Source organism: Drosophila miranda (assembly GCF_003369915.1).
Source record: "Drosophila miranda strain MSH22 chromosome Y unlocalized genomic scaffold, D.miranda_PacBio2.1 Contig_Y2_pilon, whole genome shotgun sequence".
NCBI classification, from domain to species: domain Eukaryota; kingdom Metazoa; phylum Arthropoda; class Insecta; order Diptera; family Drosophilidae; genus Drosophila; species Drosophila miranda.
The window spans coordinates 9392166-9412053 of NW_022881614.1; the positions used below are offsets into that span (position 1 = coordinate 9392166).

A 19888-nucleotide genomic window follows, 5' to 3' on the forward strand; every position below is an offset into this window, starting at 1 on the left:
GCCGGCCCGATAGTGCACGTCGTATTGGTATTGCTGTAGTTCGAGCGCCCATCTTGCTACTCTACCGTAAGGGCTCTCGAGGGTATTCAGCCACTTTAGTGCGAGATGATCGGTGATGACGTCGAATTGGTAGCCTTCGAGATAGCATCGCAGTTTTTGGATCGCCCAGATGACGGCGAGGCATTCCTTGTCGGTGGCCGAGTAGTTTTCTTCTGCCTTGTTGAGGCGTCGACTGACGTATGCGATGACCCGCTCTTTCCCTTCGATCTCTTGGGTGAGGACCGAGCCTACTCCAAGGTTGCTTGCGTCCGTCTGCAGGGAAAATTTGACGTTAAAGTCTGGGCAAGCGAGTACCGGTGCGGTGGTGAGCAGTGTTTTCAGCTCGTCGAAGCCGTCTTGTTGTTCTTGACCCCATGTCCATGCTTTCCCTTTCTTCAGCAGCAGTGACATTGGTTGGACTACGGTGGCAAAGTTTGGGACAAATCTGCGGTACCACCCGGCCATGCCTACGCATTGTCGTAGCTCCTTCAGGTTGGTCGACGGCCTCGGATCCTTTACGGCTGCGATTTTGTCGGGGTCCGTGTGGATCCCTTCTTCGCTGATCACGTGGCCCAGGTATTTTATCCGGCGCTGGAAGCAGGCGCACTTGTCCCTGTTGACCCGCAGGTTTGCCTTCCGCAGTCGTGCGAAAACTTCTTTTACGTTGTTCAGGTGTTCCTGGAAGCTTTTCCCGACGATGACGATGTCGTCGAGATATGCGAACGCGAATGGTTCCATGTCTGCACCGATAACGGCGTCGAGGGTCCGTTGAAACGTGGCTCCCGCGGAGTGTAAGCCGAAAGGCACTACTTTCCATTGGTATAATCCTCGGCCGGGTACCGTGAATGCCGTGGCTTCCCGGCTGTCGCGGGCCATTGGTATCTGCCAATATCCGTTTTTCAGGTCGAGGGTCGGAGTCGCTCTAGTATGTAGTTGATCGGGAAGTACCGTTTTTTTATGGGTCGGTTGTCCCTCATGACGATGGTGTGTTCCGTCAGATCCGTCGTCCCTCGGAGGCCCGCGAGTGCTGGCAGTTCCTCGTCTAGGAATTTCCGTATTTTCGGCGCGATGTCGGGAGGCCATGGGTCGGAGATTCGTTCCGAATCGTCCTCGGGTGGGTCGTCGATTCCTGGGTGGCAAGTGTGGTCGGGGTTCTCGGTGAGGATTGTTGTGTCGAATGCGCTTGGTGGTTCGACTTCGCGAGTGTGTTCGCTTATGCTGGCGACGATGGCGGGTGCCTCGATCATGAGGGGGCTCGTGTGTGTCCTGGGGGGTGCTCGCGCGACGTTGTACTCTGCGTGACGAACGAACGGGCGGGTCTCGGTGGCGATCGTAGCGTTTGACCGACGGCTAGTTTGGGCGGTGAGGTTCACCGACATGGCTCCAGGCGTGGTGCTGGGCCGCATGCCGGCGCCGTACGAGGTATTGCCCGGGAGGCGTTCCATGATGTCGGGGACGATCGATGGCGCGTCGGCTCCAGGTGCGTCGGGGTTCCGATGGGTGCTTCGTGTGGCAGCGATCGCCTTTCCCGGTTCCTGCCTGAGAGGACGCGGGAGTAGCGGGTCGGTCGGTGTCGTAGGGGTCGTTTTCGCGTCGAGGGCGGTGTCGACGCGTTCGTGGGCCGGGGTGGCGGTCGGAGGTGGTACCTCGAGCGCCTGGCTACTGCGTGGCGGCTGTCGTTGCTGGGGCCGGGTTGTCTTCTGGAGGGGCGTCCTGGGTTCTTTTCCCTTCGTTGGTGGAACCGCGTCGGTGCCCTCGGGAGACCGGCTCGCTTTCTTCGTGGCTTTGCTTAGTTTTGGTTTTCTCGGAGTGGGCCTGGGGCTAGTGTGCTTCGTCGTGGCCGTGGGTTCTGTGTTCCTTGTTCCTTGTGTTCTTGTCTCGTGTCGTGGCGGGGAATTCATTGGCGGCGAAAGTCTCGAGTTCGTGGGTCCGTGGGCGTGTACTTGGCTGGCGGTGATAATCGGCGTGTTTGGGATGGGGCGTTGGGAGCCTTGGAGCTGGAGGCGTGTGGCGCCACATTGTATTGTGGTTTCAATGGCGCACAGCCATCATAGGGATGGCTTGCTCTACCATATTGGGTAGTACCAAGAGTGGCATTTGTATCTCTTGTTCGTCTAGTTTGACGCGCGCTAGCAAGATCTGAGTTATCTCGCGAGCCGAGCCGTCTGCTAGGCGCATGCGGCTGGCAGGTCGTTGTCGCAGCCGAGTTTGCGGGCGAGGTCGGCGTTGATGAAGCTTCGGGACGCCCCGATGTCGACCGTGCTTCCGCGCGCCGTCCTCCGATGGATACTCTCGAACTCTGTGGCCAACATTGTTAATTGCGTCAGACTTCTCAGTTCGTGCCTTCGCACGTACAGCTGGTACGCCGGGAGGGTGTTGTCATAGATCCGGCTAAGTTCCTTGGCTTCGTCGTACCCGGCGTGGTGCATGAGCAACCGGAGCTCGATGACGAAGTCCTTGAATGGTTCGCCCACCGCTTGTTTGCGGTCCCTGATCTGGTCTTCCAATTGCTCGAAGTACCGGGGAGGCAGGAAAAAGGCTAGGAATTCCTGGCGAAAATCAGCCCAAGAGGCGCTCTGGAGTCGGCTGGTGCGGAACCAACGGTTGGCTCGGTCGGTGAGGAGCTCTGCCATGGCTCGCGGCACGTAGTTCCAGTAGTTCGACGAACGACAGTTTGTCGTCCTGCCCGTCGAAGTGGATTCCCCACTTTCGAATCCGTTCCGCCATCTGTGCGGCGTGACTGTAGTAATGACCGTCCGTGGGGCCACTGCCTCCTGCTGTCGGCAAGATCCTTCTCATGGGCAAAGGCCTTGGCTCCGGGGGCGGGGGCTTCGGTAGATCTTCGACGGTTATCGATGTCGGTGAGGTGCTGACTTTGCCCTCCATGACTCCTGGAACTTGTAGGCTGAGTTTGGGGTCCGTCTTTCGCTTCTCTGTTAGTGCTGAGATGCCGGGCTGGGGCGATCTGGCTCGTCCTGGCGATCTGGCGTACTGCCGCTCGAGCTCTGCCAACCTGACCCAGGCGTCGTGTTCGAGGGGCCCGGCGACTAGTTCGGCGAAATTTATCCGCAAATCTTCCACGTTACCCTCGCGGCTGAATCCGAATTCCTCCACGAAGGACTCCAGCTCCTCCCGGCGGCGTTTTTGTATCCAGCCGGTACTCACCCCTGGGTTGGCGACGAATTCTCCAGGGTTATACCCACTGGGCTGTTCCTCTATATGGGATTCCATCGCTTCGATTGTGACTCGAGTTGGCTGTTTCGCTGGGCTTGCGCTTTTCCTTCACAAGGGCACTGTGTCGAGCTTCGCGGCCGACGCTTCGAATTTCTTCTCGGGATGACGGCACTGTTCCCGTTTCTCTGTCGCTGTGTTGCGCTTTCGTCTGCTCGTTGCGCAACTCTTGCCGTTGGTATTGTGCCAGGTCGGGGTTTTCTTTGAGTCGTTTTCTTTTGTTCTTCTCTAGTGGCCGTGGGGTTTTATTCCACGAACCCTCGCTGACGTTCCCTCGGGTCCCTGCTCGGGCGCCACTTGTGATGTACCTACTTCAGGCTGAGGTAAGGTCAGTCCCGTCCAGGGGTCAATCCACAAGAAATTTTTAGAAATGTGATGGAACCTTAAGGGCGGCGTCAGGGGGGCGGCCTGTCGTAGAGAGGTGGATCAGGGCTAGAATGGGCGTCGCTCGTCGTGTGTGCAAGACGACTGTATGGACTCGGGGCGGGGCGGCGTCGGTGCCTCGGCTAATTGGGGTGAACTTACGCAATCGGGTGTTTTTACCTTCATAATTTGACACTTTATTGTATTTCTTAGCGGTTTAAATGAACTTATTTTAAATTGGGCGCCGATGTCTTCTGGTGAGTTCCGGGTACCGCGTCTGTACTCCGGGTCGAGTCTCTCCGTACCCCGACCGTACTGTGAGCCGGGTTTCTGCGTAAGTCTTGGTAGCACGACCGTACTGTGAGCCGGGTTTCTGCGTAAGTCCCTCTTTGGTTCTCGTCGCCGTCTTTTTATAGGCCCGTATTGCTGGGTCGGCGGGTTTGACAGATGCACTTCCGCGTCGGGGTGCACTTTGCCGTTCTTGGTGATTGTTGCAGATTTTGGCGGCGCCGACTTTCCTCCGTCGATGAACCCGGAAGGCCGCACTCGGCCGATGGCTTGGCTTGGAGTGGGGGAAAGCTCGCGTGACCTGATGTCTTTGGTCAGTGTTCTGGAGTTGGCGCGTGTTGATCGGTGGTTGCTTGCGGAGGGGGCGCTGGTTGTGGGGTGCGTTGCGATGCGCTCATTATAGGTCGGGGGACGGATTGTATCGAAACCTTTTAGGTTCGTTACAGTTTTTTACTTTTGAATGTTGCTTTCTTGAGTATTTTTCCTCTGCATGGAATCTGTATAATTTTCATTTAAACACACACACATAAATCCGGTGTTGAAGCGGGTTTTATTATTTTCTTTACCGCATCATTCCACTTTCCGTATCGTTCCGTCCATTGTTTTTCCATCTAGAAATGCTTCACACTGTGGGACTGTGGGACACCGAGACACAAATTAGTAACCTGAACACTGGTGGGGCTTACAGTGGACCCTCATACGAGAGTAGGGCACACATGCAGCTCATTAAAGCGACACTAAATTTGAGGCACGTGCGGCTGGAACTGGCAATAACAGATATCTATATGCGGCAGAGCCAGGAACCAAGAATGGAATGTAGTTAGCAGCTCATAAAACAATGCCAGGACGAAGGGGCAGAGACAGAGAGAGAGGCAGGGACAGACATAGGAAAACAAGAAAGAACAACATTAGTGCCCGAAGCTGAAGATACTCTACTTCTATTAGTATATTAGCATACGAATAGATATACCCCTTAGAGATGTAACATGCCTCACAAACAGTTCGAAAATAGGTTATAGCCTTTCTGAAAGAGCACTCCAGCAGGAGAGGAAAAGAAAAGAGTGTTCCGAGGGAGGGAGCACAACAATATAAAGAAATATGTATCCCGCGCTCATCCTACCATCTCTGGGGCTCTCTTTCGCCCTCTTTTTTTCTCTCTTCCATTTTATCGCACACCCGCACCGCAGACCTGTCGCTGGACCCGTCATCGAGGACATCCGGCCTTTCCTGGGCATCCTAGCGGGCATTGTGGGCAGCGTGTTCCTGGTGGCACTCATCATTGTGATTGTGGTGCGAGTGCGTGGTTCAATGGGACGCGATCGCAATAATTACTCGCATCCAGGCAGCGGAGGAGGAGGTGGCACTGGCAGTGGCGCTACCGGCAGTGGGGTAATCGGAGGTCCTGGTGGCACCACCGCCAATGGCAATGGCAGTCTGGGCCTCCTCGCGAGCAACAATAATGGAAGTCTGGGCATCGGCGGCACCCTTGCGCACAATGGCGGAAAATCAGTGCAGGATATGCATCGCATCGGCAGGGACACCTGCCACGTGACGAGCAGTCTGGATAGCATTGACAAGAATCCGGACATCATACCGCAAGGTGGGTTGGGTGAGTTCCACAGGTGCCCTGTGCCCCCATCGTCAATGGTCTCTAGCCTTCTCTCTCTCTCTCTTGTCTCTCTGCCATCCCATTTCTCTTGCAACAGATGGCCACGACGTGGACGATGAGTGGACAACGAAGGGTCACAGTCGCGCCTATGCCACGGCTGCCCTGGCCGAACAGAACGCCGTCATTACCTCCAGCACCTATGATCAACTGATGCCCACGTATGCGGTGGTCGACAAGAAGACCGGGGGCCCGCCTCCCGGCCATGGCCCCTATATAAAGTATAATACGCTTATACCCGTTAGCAAAATGGGCGCTTACGCCAATGAACATCAGCAGCAGCAACAGCAGCATCCACATCCGCACCAGCATCAGCACCAGCTTCAGGGAGTGCCGCAGCAAGAGAAGGTACGAGCCCACGAGCCCCTAATCCGCTCTTAGTCGGCGTACCTTTTAACCCGTACCACATGTGGCAGAGACTCATCTTAATTTATGACCCAATGAACGGCACAGGTTGGAACCCATCCCTCTCCTGAGGAGGGGTTGGGGTTTGGTTTCGGGTCTCGGGTTAAGTGGTTTTTATAGCCAGTTTATTGTTTAAGCCACAATTGATGGGCAGCCGAATTCAATGGCATGCTTTGCTGATTGAAGTTGCCCCAAAAAACACTGAAAGAACTAGGTTTCATTGGAAATGAATAGCAAAATGTATATGTATCAGTATTTATTTTCCATATATATTTCTCTTTAGAAGCTGCTGTCATTTCAATGGCAGAACGCAGAAGAAATATTTCCAAAGAACCTTGAAAAAATGCTCCCTGAAGGTCGCCCAGAGAAAAGACAACAACAAAATAATATTCAGAGAAACACAGAGAAGTAGAGAAAAAGAGAGCGAAAAAACTTTAATTTGAAAATCATCCGCCCACACTTACACGCCCAGTGGGAGCTTCCAAGTCAGCATCAGCTCCAGGAGCAAGCGCCACAGCTGCAGCAATATAAATTTTCCATTTGCGAATTTAATAAAAATAAGTTGCAGGTGGACAGCAGAAGCAGTAGAGGCAGCAGCAGCAACGGACTCCAAAGCAGAAATGGGTACAAGGAAAACCAGAGAAAACGCTAAGGAGCCAAGGGATGCGCGCATCCTGATGTGCCTTGTGTGTGGCTCTGGCTCCGGTCTGGCCCTGGGTCTGGTTCAGCTGCTTCTGCTCCAAAATGCAATAAGCGGCCAAGTGTTGAGGTTGGAAAGGAAAGGATGGGATGGCAGGACTTGGACCTGCGAATGTGGCAAGGGAAAGCCAGGAGTAGGAGTGGGAGTGGGGACAGTGTTGGTTAGCTGTTGAAGGCAGACACATTACAAACAGGCGCTGCATATGGGGCGTTTCCCCGGAAAAACACTGGCAAACATCACTTCAAGTGAAGCCGATCGAAAACTGTAGTAATTATCTTTTAAAGCCAAAAGCAGGAAAGCGGGATAGTGGGAATTCAATGCTGCGGACAGTCGTATTGATACGAGACCTTACCACCTGACAATTATCCAACTGATTGACGTACCACACGTACTCGTATCTCAATCTATATCTATATCCTCTCGTTTTTCCAGACTGAACTAAGCTACAGCGATTTGACAGCTCCGAGGGTGGGCAGTGCCGTGGGCGTCCAGCGTTTGGCACCGTACTGCAGCGCCACATTGGGCAGGCCAGGCCGGGGTCAGACGGAGCTGAAGCGGGCCGAACCGAATATCTACTCGCAGGTAAATGTCATGAAGATACTGGCCGACCTCCAGGCGGCCACAGCGACCGGTGGCAGCTATGTGGCCGGGGCTGTGGTGGACAATGTGGGCGGCCGAGGTGGCGCCTTCTGCTCCTCGGCTCTCTACCTACAAGGCTATGCCACGCATGTGTAAGGGTTAGAGAGGGATCTGCCTCTTAAATGATATGTTTTTTTATACCCGATACTCAAAATGAGTATTGGGGTATATTAGATTTGTGGTAAAAGTGGATGTGTGTAACGTCCAGAAGGAATCGTTTCCGACCCCATAAAGTATACACACTTGATCATAATAATAGGTACACGTTGAAGCTTTTCATTAATAATTAATTTTGTTGTACTTTAAGTGTTGAAAACAAAATTTTTTTTGGTATGTTTTATTTGTCAATGTATTGCAGTTCCATGACAAAAAAATGAAAGAGGGAAACCGCCGAATAACAGAGTTTTAAGCGAAATTGCGAGTTGACATCACATTTTGGCTGATCAAAATAATAGGTACAGTGTCAGTAAATTTTGAATATCAAGTGAATAATTTGGAAATTCTTGGCTTTTTGGAAATTAAACATCCATTTCATTTAACTACAGTCTAAATATAAACAAATAATTTTTCTTTTCTTACAAGAATAGGCCGAAAGTCTTATTGTACAGCCCAATTGGCTCTTAGTCTGAAAAAAGAAGGCCAATCTCTTCGGGCCATTGCCAAATTAATGAAAAGGTCTCATAATTTTGTTGAAATGCTTTAAAAATAAAAACCTAGTCAGGAAACTCACGGAAAGCCACAGAAAACAACCATAACACTTGACCACTACAAACTTTTCTTTGAGGAGTAAGGACCCATTTAAGTCGTCAAAGGCTATTGCACTAGAAGTTAGTGGTCCAACGATCCGTAGACGGCTACAACAAGCCAGCCTTCCAAGGAGAATAGAAAGAAAGGTACCACTTGCGCGTCAAAAAAATTTAACCATGGGGCAAACTTTTGCTAAAGCTCATAAAGACTGCGCAGGATGCACCGGAGAGAAAAAGTGGAGAAGCCTTTTATGGAGCGACGAAACTAAAATAAATTTATTAGGGAATGAATGTGAAAGCAATGTAGGAAGCCCTAAACAAAAGAATTTTGATCCATGTTTCATAAAAAAAAATTTTCAAACATGGAGGTGCCAGTTAAAGATATGGGGCTGCTCATCCTGGTACGGCGTAGGTCCATTTTTCCTGACAACGAACAGAATGGACGCTGACGCAATACAAACCCAGATTGCAGACAGTTATTCTACCTTATGCTGAAGAAAACATGAGTTTCCATTGGGTATTTAAGTAATATAACGACCCAAGGCACACATCCAAGCTTTTGACCAAATTTTTTGAGGACCAAACAACAGACGTTTTAAAGTGTCTTCTTAAATTTTCCGACTTAAATCCAATCGAAAACTTGTGGGGAGATTTACGAAACAAAATTAGCTAAGTTTTGATTTTCAAATAATCAAAAATTATGCGAGCGCGTCCAAAAATTGTGGTATGAGACACCTGCCAGACGCTTATTAAAAGTACGCCAAAAATAATTATAAAGGTGACAAAAAATAAAGGTGGATACATCGGATATTAACTATTAAATAACATTTAGGCAACAAAAAAATAATAATAATCAGTTAACAAACTTTTTTCATAACAATACTTGAAGTGTACCTATTATTTTGAGCAGCCTGACATTGACTTTGAAGTACAAATGGATCTATTTTCTTTTATAACATTATCTTATAATTGTTGAAGAATGACCATCTCTAGCAATGCACGCATGTATTGACAGACATATGAGTATGTAGACGTATGTATGAGTGAGAGACGTAACGAAGCGACGTTCTCTTATCTCCCTTTTTGTTCTCCCTTTCGTTTCGGTCTATATCTGCCTGCGAGCAGAGCATTTATTAGTCAGAAATAAACCTTACATATGAATGGTTGCGTTTTTACTTTTCGGTACAAGAACTTCCCTTGCAACGGCAGCGAAATTCTGTCCAACAGGTTATGGGCCCAGGTTCGGATTTTGTAAATTAAAAGTAAAGTGATTGTTTTAGTTACGAACTATTAACTTCGGTGTGACTCAGAGACTAAACGATAATCAGCAATGAGCGGGATGTATCAAATAGACAAATTAGAGGAGGGAAATTATGACTCCTGGTGTATTCAAATGCGGTCTGTGTTGGTGCACGCTGAATTGTGGATTGTGGCATCTGGTGACCTGCTACCAACGAATGTTCCCGAAGGTGTGAATTGGCAGGCCAAGGATGAAAAGGCGCTGGCCATGATCACATTGAGTGTGAAAACTTCATAGTTGGGATATATTAAAAATTGCAGTAAGTCGTCCGAAGCATGGAACAAATTAAAGAGTGTTCATCAACCAAGTGGACCTGTACGAAAGGTTCAACTGTACAAGAAATTGCTAAGCAAGAGCATGGACGAAAGGCAAAGCATTTCAAGCTACATTAATGAGTTCGTGGATATTCTTGATGGCCTTGGGTCAGTAGGAATCGAGCTAAATGATGAACTACGCTCAATTGTTTTGTTGTCAAGCCTTCCAGAACAATTCGAAAATTTCGTTGTCGCCATAGAGACGCGCGACAGTCTGCCGACTTTCGATGTTCTATGCGTAAAACTGAAGGAAGAAGGCGAACGAAAGGGAAACACAGAAGATCAAAAGGAATACGCAAAGGCAAAGGCGTTGGACGCAGATAATTTGAAAAAGAGTATGTGGTGTTTGGATAGTGGTGCCACAAGCCACATGTGTTGTGAGAAACAGTTATTCACAAAGTTCGAGAAACACACAGAAATGATTGGTCTGGCTGACTCCGGTTTCCTAAAAGCTGAAGGAAATGGGGAAGTAGAGCTGAAGACAGAGATATGCACGCTGCTGTTAAAGAATGTTCTCTATGTGCCCGAAATGAATGGAAATTATTTCTCGGTGAGCAGCGCTGTACAGAATAAATGTTTCGTCACTTTTGGACAAGAATATGCACGAGTTATCCAAAATGGCGAATGCATTGTAAAGGCGAACAGAGTTGGAAACTTGTATATGTTTCGAGGAAAACAAAACAACTGTTTTGCGGCGGTTAAGGCTGATGGTGCCCTGTGGCATAAACGGTACGGCCACTTGAACATCAGTAGTATGAAAGATTTGATCAGCAAAGGAATGGTGCGCGGCATTGAAAATATGGTTTTCCCGGCGAATATGAATTGCAAAACATGTATGGTCAGCAAGATTCATGCGCAACCATTTCCTGTTGCAACCACCAGTAGAGCTCAAGATATATTGGAACTAGTTCATGCAGATGTGTGCGGGCCCTTTGGCACACAGTCGCTTGCTGGATCAAAGTATTTTCTAACCTTCATCGATGACAAATCAAGGCGTATATTTGTGTATTTCCTGCGGACAAAGGATGAAGTCTTCCAGAAGTTCGGCGAGTTTAAAACCCTGGTTGAACGGCAAACCGGGAAAAAGTCTCAAATGTATCCGGAGCGACAATGGCGGTGAATTTGTCAACAAATCGTTTGATGAATTTCTGAAAACTAATGGGATTGAGAGGCAGCTAAAAGTGGCGTTGCTGAGAGGGCAAACCGCACTCTGGTGGAAATGTCAAGATGTATGCTGGTCCAGTCAGGATTAGGCGAATCCTTGTGGGCTGAGGCAGTCAACGCAGCTGTGTATGTACGGAATCGATCACCGACCAAGGCGCTGACCAGTATGACGCCTATGGAAGCGTGGACTGGTAAGAAACCTTTTGTTGGTCATCTAAAGGTTTTTGGCTCCGTTGCAGTAGCTTTGGACAAGGGTCCAAGGAAGAGTAAACTTCAACCAAAAGGCAAAGAATATCGCATGATTGGATATTCAGTAGCGGCTAAGGGCTATCGACTGTATGACCCTGTGTCTCATCAGGTGATTGAGAGGCGAGATGTTCTCTTTGACGAGATCCAAGACGACAAGGATACAGTCACATTCGAACTTCCGAAGGCAGAAGTTAGCATGCAGTCAGGCGGCGATACTGATGACATTGACAGCAGCGGTGGAGACAGCAGCCATGGTGCAAGCGTTGACGGGGAGAATCCCAGTAGCAGCGGTACTGATGGGTACGAGAGCGCAACAGAAAAGGTTGAGTCAGATGAGCCAGCTCCTCGCGTTGGACCTGGCAGACCAAGGCTGATTCGGACCGGCAAACCTGGCCGTCCGAGAAAGGAGTACAACATTCTTGGTGCTCTGGTTGCCAGCGACGTAAAGATTCCAGTATCCTACGAGGAGGCGTTGATCAGTATTCATGCATCACATTGGTCCGAAGCGATGCAACGCGAATATGAGGCATTAATGGCAAACGAGACATGGCAGTTGGCAGACTTACCGGCAGGACAACGAGCAGTTGGATGCAAATGGGTATATAGCCTGAAACGCGACAAAGATGGTCAAATCGAACGATTCAAGGCGCGGCTGGTGGCAAAAGGTTGCTCCCAGCAGTACGGCATAAACTATGCGGAAACATTTTCTCCAGTCTGCAGACTGGAGAGCGTGCGATTTATTCTTGCGCTAGCAGCAGAATTTAAATTATATGTCAACCAAATGGATGTATGTACGGCATACCTCAACAGTGACCTGAGCGATACGGTGTACATGAAGCAACCACAAGGGTACATTGATCGAGCTTATCCAGCGAAGGCTATGCTGCTTAAAAAGGCAATATATGGATTGAAGCAGTCAGGAAGGGAATGGAATTCGAAGCTGAATGGCGTCCTGACTAATCTGGGTTTTGTTTCCTGTGACAACGAGCCGTGCCTCTACCAGCAGAGAGGGAAAGGTAACTTATCGTTAATCTTGGTATATGTTGACGATTTACTTATAGCATGTCAGTCCAAAGAGGACATGCTCGGTATCAAATCGGCTATTTCAAATGCGTTCGAATGTATCGACAAAGGTGTTCCAGAGCTGTTTTTAAGCATGGAGGTGCACCGTGAAGGTGAGCTTGGGCCTATCACCATAGGCCACTCGCAATACATCAAGGAACTATTGCAAGCTCACGACATGGACAAATGTAGACCAGTGGCTACTCCGTTGGATGCGGGGTTCCAGGTGGATTGTACTAATGAGCAGTGTCAAAAGGTCCTGTCATGTATCAATCCATGATTGGTGAGCTGATGTGGATGCACCGGAGAGAAAAAGTGGAGAATCCCTTTATGGAGCGACAAAACTAAAATAAATTTATTAGGGAATGAATGTGAAAGCAATGTAGGAAGCCCTAAACAAAAGAATTTTGATCCATGTTTCATAAAAAAAAATTTTCAAACATGGAGGTGCCAGTTAAAGATATGGGGCTGCTCATCCTGGTACGGCGTAGGTCCATTTTTCCTGACAACGAACAGAATGGACGCTGACGCAATACAAACCCAGATTGCAGACAGTTATTCTACCTTATGCTGAAGAAAACATGAGTTTCCATTGGGTATTTAAGTAATATAACGACCCAAGGCACACATCCAAGCTTTTGACCAAATTTTTTGAGGACCAAACAACAGACGTTTTAAAGTGTCTTCTTAAGTTTTCCGACTTAAATCCAATCGAAAACTTGTGGGGAGATTTACGAAACAAAATTAGCTAAGTTTTGATTTTCAAATAATCAAAAATTATGCGAGGGCGTCCAAAAATTGTGGTATGAGACACCTGCCAGACGCTTATTAAAAGTACGCCAAAAATAATTATAAAGGTGACAAAAAATAAAGGTGGATACATCGGATATTAACTATTAAATAACATTTAGGCAACAAAAAAATAATAATAATCAGTTAACAAACTTTTTTCATAACAATACTTGAAGTGTACCTATTATTTTGAGCAGCCTGACATTGACTTTGAAGTACAAATGGATCTATTTTCTTTTATAACATTATCTTATAATTGTTGAAGAATGACCATCTCTAGCAATGCACGCATGTATTGACAGACATATGAGTATGTAGACGTATGTATGAGTGAGAGACGTATCTCCCTTTTTGTTCTCCCTTTCGTTTCGGTCTCTATCTGCCTGCGAGCAGAGCATTTATTAGTCACAAATAAACCTTACATATGAATGGTTGCGTTTTTACTTTTCGGTACAAGAACTTCCCTTGCAACGGCAGCGAAATTCTGTCCAACAGGTTATGGGCCCAGGTTCGGATTTTGTAAATTAAAAGTAAAGTGATTGTTTTAGTTACGAACTATTAACATCGGTGTGACTCAGAGACTAAACGATAATCAGCAATGAGCGGGATGTATCAAATAGACAAATTAGAGGAGGGAAATTATGACTCCTGGTGTATTCAAATGCGGTCTGTGTTGGTGCACGCTGAATTGTGGAGTGTGGCATCTGGTGACCTGCTACCAACGAATGTTCCCGAAGGTGTGAATTGGCAGGCCAAGGATGAAAAGGCGCTGGCCATGATCACATTGAGTGTGAAAACTTCATAGTTGGGATATATTAAAAATTGCAGTAAGTCGTCCGAAGCATGGAACAAATTAAAGAGTGTTCATCAACCAAGTGGACCTGTACGAAAGGTTCAACTGTACAAGAAATTGCTAAGCAAGCGCATGGACGAAAGGCAAAGCATTTCAAGCTACATTAATGAGTTCGTGGATATTCTTGATGGCCTTGGGTCAGTAGGAATCGAGCTAAATGATGAACTGCGCTCAATTGTTTTGTTGTCAAGCCTTCCAGAACAATTCGAAAATTTCGTTGTCGCCATAGAGACGCGCGACAGTCTGCCGACTTTCGATGTTCTATGCGTAAAACTGAAGGAAGAAGGCGAACGAAAGGGAAACACAGAAGATCAAAAGGAATACGCAAAGGCATATACCGCAGTACATAAGCCGGCCGCGCACAGAGCGCTAAAGAAGAGAAACAATACAATGATATGTTTCAAGTGTGGTGAGCGCGGGCATATGAAGGCTCAGTGTAAGAAGGAAAGGGCAGCAAGAGTGGAGAACAAGCAGTGCAGTCTATTAAATGCGTTGGACGCAGATAATTTGAAAAAGAGTATGTGGTGTTTGGATAGTGGTGCCACAAGCCACATGTGTTGTGAGAAACAGTTATTCACAAAGTTCGAGAAACACACAGAAATGATTGGTCTGGCTGACTCCGGTTTCCTAAAAGCTGAAGGAAAAGGGGAAGTAGAGCTGAAGACAGAGATATGCACGCTGCTGTTAAAGAATGTTCTCTATGTGCCCGAAATGAATGGAAATTATTTCTCGGTGAGCAGCGCTGTACAGAATAAATGTTTCGTCACTTTTGGACAAGAATATGCACGAGTTATCCAAAATGGCGAATGCATTGTAAAGGCGAACAGAGTTGGAAACTTGTATATGTTTCGAGGAAAACAAAACAACTGTTTTGCGGCGGTTAAGGCTGATGGTGCCCTGTGGCATAAACGGTACGGCCACTTGAACATCAGTAGTATGAAAGATTTGATCAGCAAAGGAATGGTGCGCGGCATTGAAAATATGGTTTTCCCGGCGAATATGAATTGCAAAACATGTATGGTCAGCAAGATTCATGCGCAACCATTTCCTGTTGCAACCACCAGTAGAGCTCAAGATATATTGGAACTAGTTCATGCAGATGTGTGCGGGCCCTTTGGCACACAGTCGCTTGCTGGATCAAAGTATTTTCTAACCTTCATCGATGACAAATCAAGGCGTATATTTGTGTATTTCCTGCGGACAAAGGATGAAGTCTTCCAGAAGTTCGTCGAGTTCAAAACCCTGGTTGAACGGCAAACGGGAAAAAGTCTCAAATGTATCCGGAGCGACAATGGCGGTGAATTTGTCAACAAATCGTTTGATGAATTTCTGAAAACTAATGGGATTGAGAGGCAGCTGACAGTGGCGTACACCCCACAGCAAAACGGTGTTGCTGAGAGGGCAAACCGCACTCTGGTGGAAATGTCAAGATGTATGCTGGTCCAGTCAGGATTAGGCGAATCCTTGTGGGCTGAGGCAGTCAACGCAGCTGTGTATGTACGGAATCGATCACCGACCAAGGCGCTGACCAGTATGTCGCCTATGGAAGCGTGGACTGGTAAGAAACCTTTTGTTGGTCATCTAAAGGTTTTTGGCTCCGTTGCAGTAGCTTTGGACAAGGGTTCAAGGAAGAGTAAACTTCAACCAAAAGGCAAAGAATATCGCATGATTGGATTTTCAGTAGCGGCTAAGGGCTATCGACTGTATGACCCTGTGTCTCATCAGGTGATTGAGAGGCGAGATGTTCTCTTTGACGAGATCCAAGACGACAAGGATACAGTCACATTCGAACTTCCGAAGGCAGAAGTTAGCATGCAGTCAGGCGGCGATACTGATGACATTGACAGCAGCGGTGGAGACAGCAGCCATGGTGCAAGCGTTGACGGGGAGAATCCCAGTAGCAGCGGTACTGATGGGTACGAGAGCGCAACAGAAAAGGTTGAGTCAGATGAGCCAGCTCCTCGCGTTGGACCTGGCAGACCAAGGCTGATTCGGACCGGCAAACCTGGCCGTCCGAGAAAGGAGTACAACATTCTTGGTGCTCTGGTTGCCAGCGACGTAAAGATTCCAGTATCCTACGAGGAGGCGTTGATCAGTATTCATGCATCACATTGGTCCGAAGCGATGCAACGCGAATATGAGGCATTAATGGCAAACGGGACATGGCAGTTGGCAGACTTACCGGCAGGACAACGAGCAGTTGGATGCAAATGGGTATATAGCCTGAAACGCGACAAAGATGGTCAAATCGAACGATTCAAGGCGCGGCTGGTGGCAAAAGGTTGCTCCCAGCAGTACGGCATAAACTATGCGGAAACATTTTCTCCAGTCTGCAGACTGGAGAGCGTGCGATTTATTCTTGCGCTAGCAGCAGAATTTAAATTATATGTCAACCAAATGGATGTATGTACGGCATACCTCAACAGTGACCTGAGCGATACGGTGTACATGAAGCAACCACAAGGGTACATTGATCGAGCTTATCCAGCGAAGGCTATGCTGCTTAAAAAGGCAATATATGGATTGAAGCAGTCAGGAAGGGAATGGAATTCGAAGCTGAATGGCGTCCTGACTAATCTGGGTTTTGTTTCCTGTGACAACGAGCCGTGCCTCTACCAGCAGAGAGGGAAAGGTAACTTATCGTTAATCTTGGTATATGTTGACGATTTACTTATAGCATGTCAGTCCAAAGAGGTCATGCTCGGTATCAAATCGGCTATTTCAAATGCGTTCGAATGTATCGACAAAGGTGTTCCAGAGCTGTTTTTAAGCATGGAGGTGCACCGTGAAGGTGAGCTTGGGCCTATCACCATAGGCCACTCGCAATACATCAAGGAACTATTGCAAGCTCACGACATAGACAAATGTAGACCAGTGGCTACTCCGTTGGATGCGGGGTTCCAGGTGGATTGTACTAATAAGCAGTTTCAAAAGGTTGATCCTGTCATGTATCAATCCATGATTGGTGAGCTGATGTGGCTGGCACTCACAACCAGACCGGACATTTTGCATTCAGCTGCAAAGTTGGCCCAGAGGAACAAAGATCCGCACGCAGAGCATCTGGCTGGTGTGAAGCACGTTCTGAAGTACTTGGCAGCGACGATGAACTTCAAACTACACTACAAAGGGTGTCACCAGCCACTTACTGGATATGTGGATGCGGATTGGGGCGGAGATCGAACTAACCGGAAGTCGTATACGGGCTATGTTTATTTTTTGGCAGGTGGCCCAATTTCTTGGCGATCTGAGAAACAACGCAGCGTGGCACTTAGCAGCACGGAGACAGAATACATGGCACTGTCGGCTGCGTGTAAGGAGTCCATATTCTTACGTCGCTTAATCATTGAAATTGGCTGTGGAGATGAAGCTACCTCAACTACCTTATATGGCGATAATCTGAGCACACAAGAGCTGGCTAGGAACCCAGTGCATCACTCAAGGACCAAGCATATTGATATTAGATATCACTTTGTACGACAGATTGTAGAAGAAGGTCAAGTTAAGTTAAAGTATGCTAGTACAACAGATATGATTGCAGATATCTTGACCAAGAATCTCCCTAAGAGAAAGCATGTCGAATTTACAAAATTGTTAAGTTTAAATTGAGTTAAATGGAAGCATGCACGCATTGAGGAAGGGTGTTGAAGAATGACCATCTCTAGCAATGCACGCATGTATTGACAGACATATGAGTATGTAGACGTATGTATGAGTGAGAGACGTAACGAAGCGACGTTCTCTTATCTCCCTTTTTGTTCTCCCTTTCGTTTCGGTCTCTATCTGCCTGCGAGCAGAGCATTTATTAGTCACAAATAAACCTTACATATGAATCGTTGCGTTTTTACTTTTCGGTACAAGAACTTCCCTTGCAACGGCAGCGAAATTCTGTCCAACAATAATATAATCAAGTTTATTTGATTGAAAACAAATACTTAAGGAATAATTGAGAACTAATTTTAAGTTTAATATATTGCATAAAACCGTTTTCTGTTATGTTAAAGTTTCGTTAATGTGTGTACCTATTATTATGATCCAGTGTCCAGCTGGACATACGATGTGAGAAGTCGCAGTCCCCGAAGGACTGGAGTGAATTAATTAAAGGCCCGAACAAAGTGTTAATTTGCATAACATCTTAATCAAAAAGGAATTGCCATTTTTATACCCGATACTCAAAATGAGTATTGGGGTATATTAGATTTGTGGTAAAAGTGGATGTGTGTAACGTCCAGAAGGAATCGTTTCCGACCCCATAAAGTATATATATTCTTGATCAGCATCAATAGCCGAGTCGATTGAGCCCTGTCTGTCTGACCGTCCGTCCGTCTGTCCGTCCCCTTCAGCGCCTAGTGCTCAAAGACTATAAGAGCTAGAGCAACGTTGTTTTGGATCCAGACTTCTGTGATATGTCACTGCTACAAAAATATTTCAAAACTTCGCCCCGCCCACTTCCGCCCCCACAAAAGACGAAAATCTGTGGCATCCACATTTTTAAAGATACGATAAAACCAAAAACGCAGAATCGTAGAGGATGACTATATGTTCTAGAGTGTAAAATCTCAACCAGATCGTATAATTATTATAGCCAGAATCAAGAAAACAATTTCATTCTTTCTCGCTCTGTCTCTCTCTAACACACAAGTTTCATGGTCGGTTTTGCCAATTTCAAGATATGTGTTCAAGGATCTCAGAACCTATAAGAGCCAGAGCAACCAAATTTGGTATCCACACTCCTGTGATATCGGACCTTGACCGTTTCGTGTCCAAATTTCGCCACACCCCCTTCCGCCCCCGCAAAGGACGAAAATCTGGGGCATCCACAAATCTCAGAGACTATTAAGGCTAGAGTAACCAAATTTGGTGTCCGCACTTCTGTTAGATCTCACTATAAAACGTATATCTCAGAATTTCGCCTCACCCCCTTCCGCCACCACAAAGAACGAAAATCTGTTGCATCCACAATATTGCACATTCGAGAAAACTAAAAACGCAGAATCATAGATAACGACCATATCTATCAGATTGCTGAATCTGGATCAGATCGGATCATTTTTATAGCCAAAAGGAACAAATCAATTTGCACTGGCTACGCAGCGCCCGACGTCACGCTCAGACTGATTTTCTGTCTCTCTCGCACGCACTCTTTGTCGTGTCGTTTAAGATTAGCGGCGTCTGCCGGAGGAGAGCCATACTGATTTAGTATCGGGTATAACTGTAGAGTTGCGGTGTCCGCAGCAACTCACAACGTTCCACCTCGTTGTGTGTATTTTCGTTTAATAAACTTGAAGAGACCCTGGGATTCAAGAGTGTTTCCGTTTTTGTTCGGTTGCTGTGGCAAGTCCAATCTGAGGCAGCAGCTGCAAGTGCGAGGACTTTTAATTACTTTTTACACAAAAGAGTCATAAGAAGAGAAAGGACCCTTCGGTAATCCATCAGATGCAACCCGAGACTGTGGCACAGACAGAGACACTCGTGGCAAATCAATAGAACGACAGCTGACACATGCCCCAAAGAGAGAAAAAAGAGAATGCAATGCCAGCAGCAGCAGCATCAGAAATATTCCTGAAAATTACGCATACGCACGGGTGTACGATACGGAATTGAAGAGAAAGCAGAGGAGGATTCTATTAAGGCAGAGTGATTCTGTTCAGGAGCTTAGGAGTGCAAAGGCAGAAGCTGTAATTCTGACAGATCTGTCAGATGATGAATGGGTAGGAACTAAACAGTTTAGAGCTTGAGGTATCTGTACGTTTATTTTTGTGTGCCTGAAACTCTCCGCAAGTTATGTTCCAATTGTCCAGCAAGGTTTTACAGAATATTCTTTGTCCTGTTTTCCTGCTTTCCTGCTTCCCCAGCTCACCCTACAATTATCGTAATGACTCAAATTATGGCCACAAGGTTCAATTGGCAGCACATGCACTTAAGTGGAACTTTCAGACATGGACCCGCAACAGGAGCACTACAGAACCTGCGAGGGTACAACAGTCCTAGGACAACCATTTCCACCTAATGACATTTTTTGGCTTTATTGTCATTTATTGGAGAGTTTTACACGACATGCAGGAGTTTTGCCAACAGCA

The 19888-nt window shown here is 47.2% G+C and overlaps 1 pseudogene; it reads left to right on the forward strand.

Annotated features, from left to right (window-relative positions):
* Positions 1-19888, forward strand: part of LOC117192999 — a 174288-nt pseudogene that overhangs the window by 138265 nt on the left and 16135 nt on the right.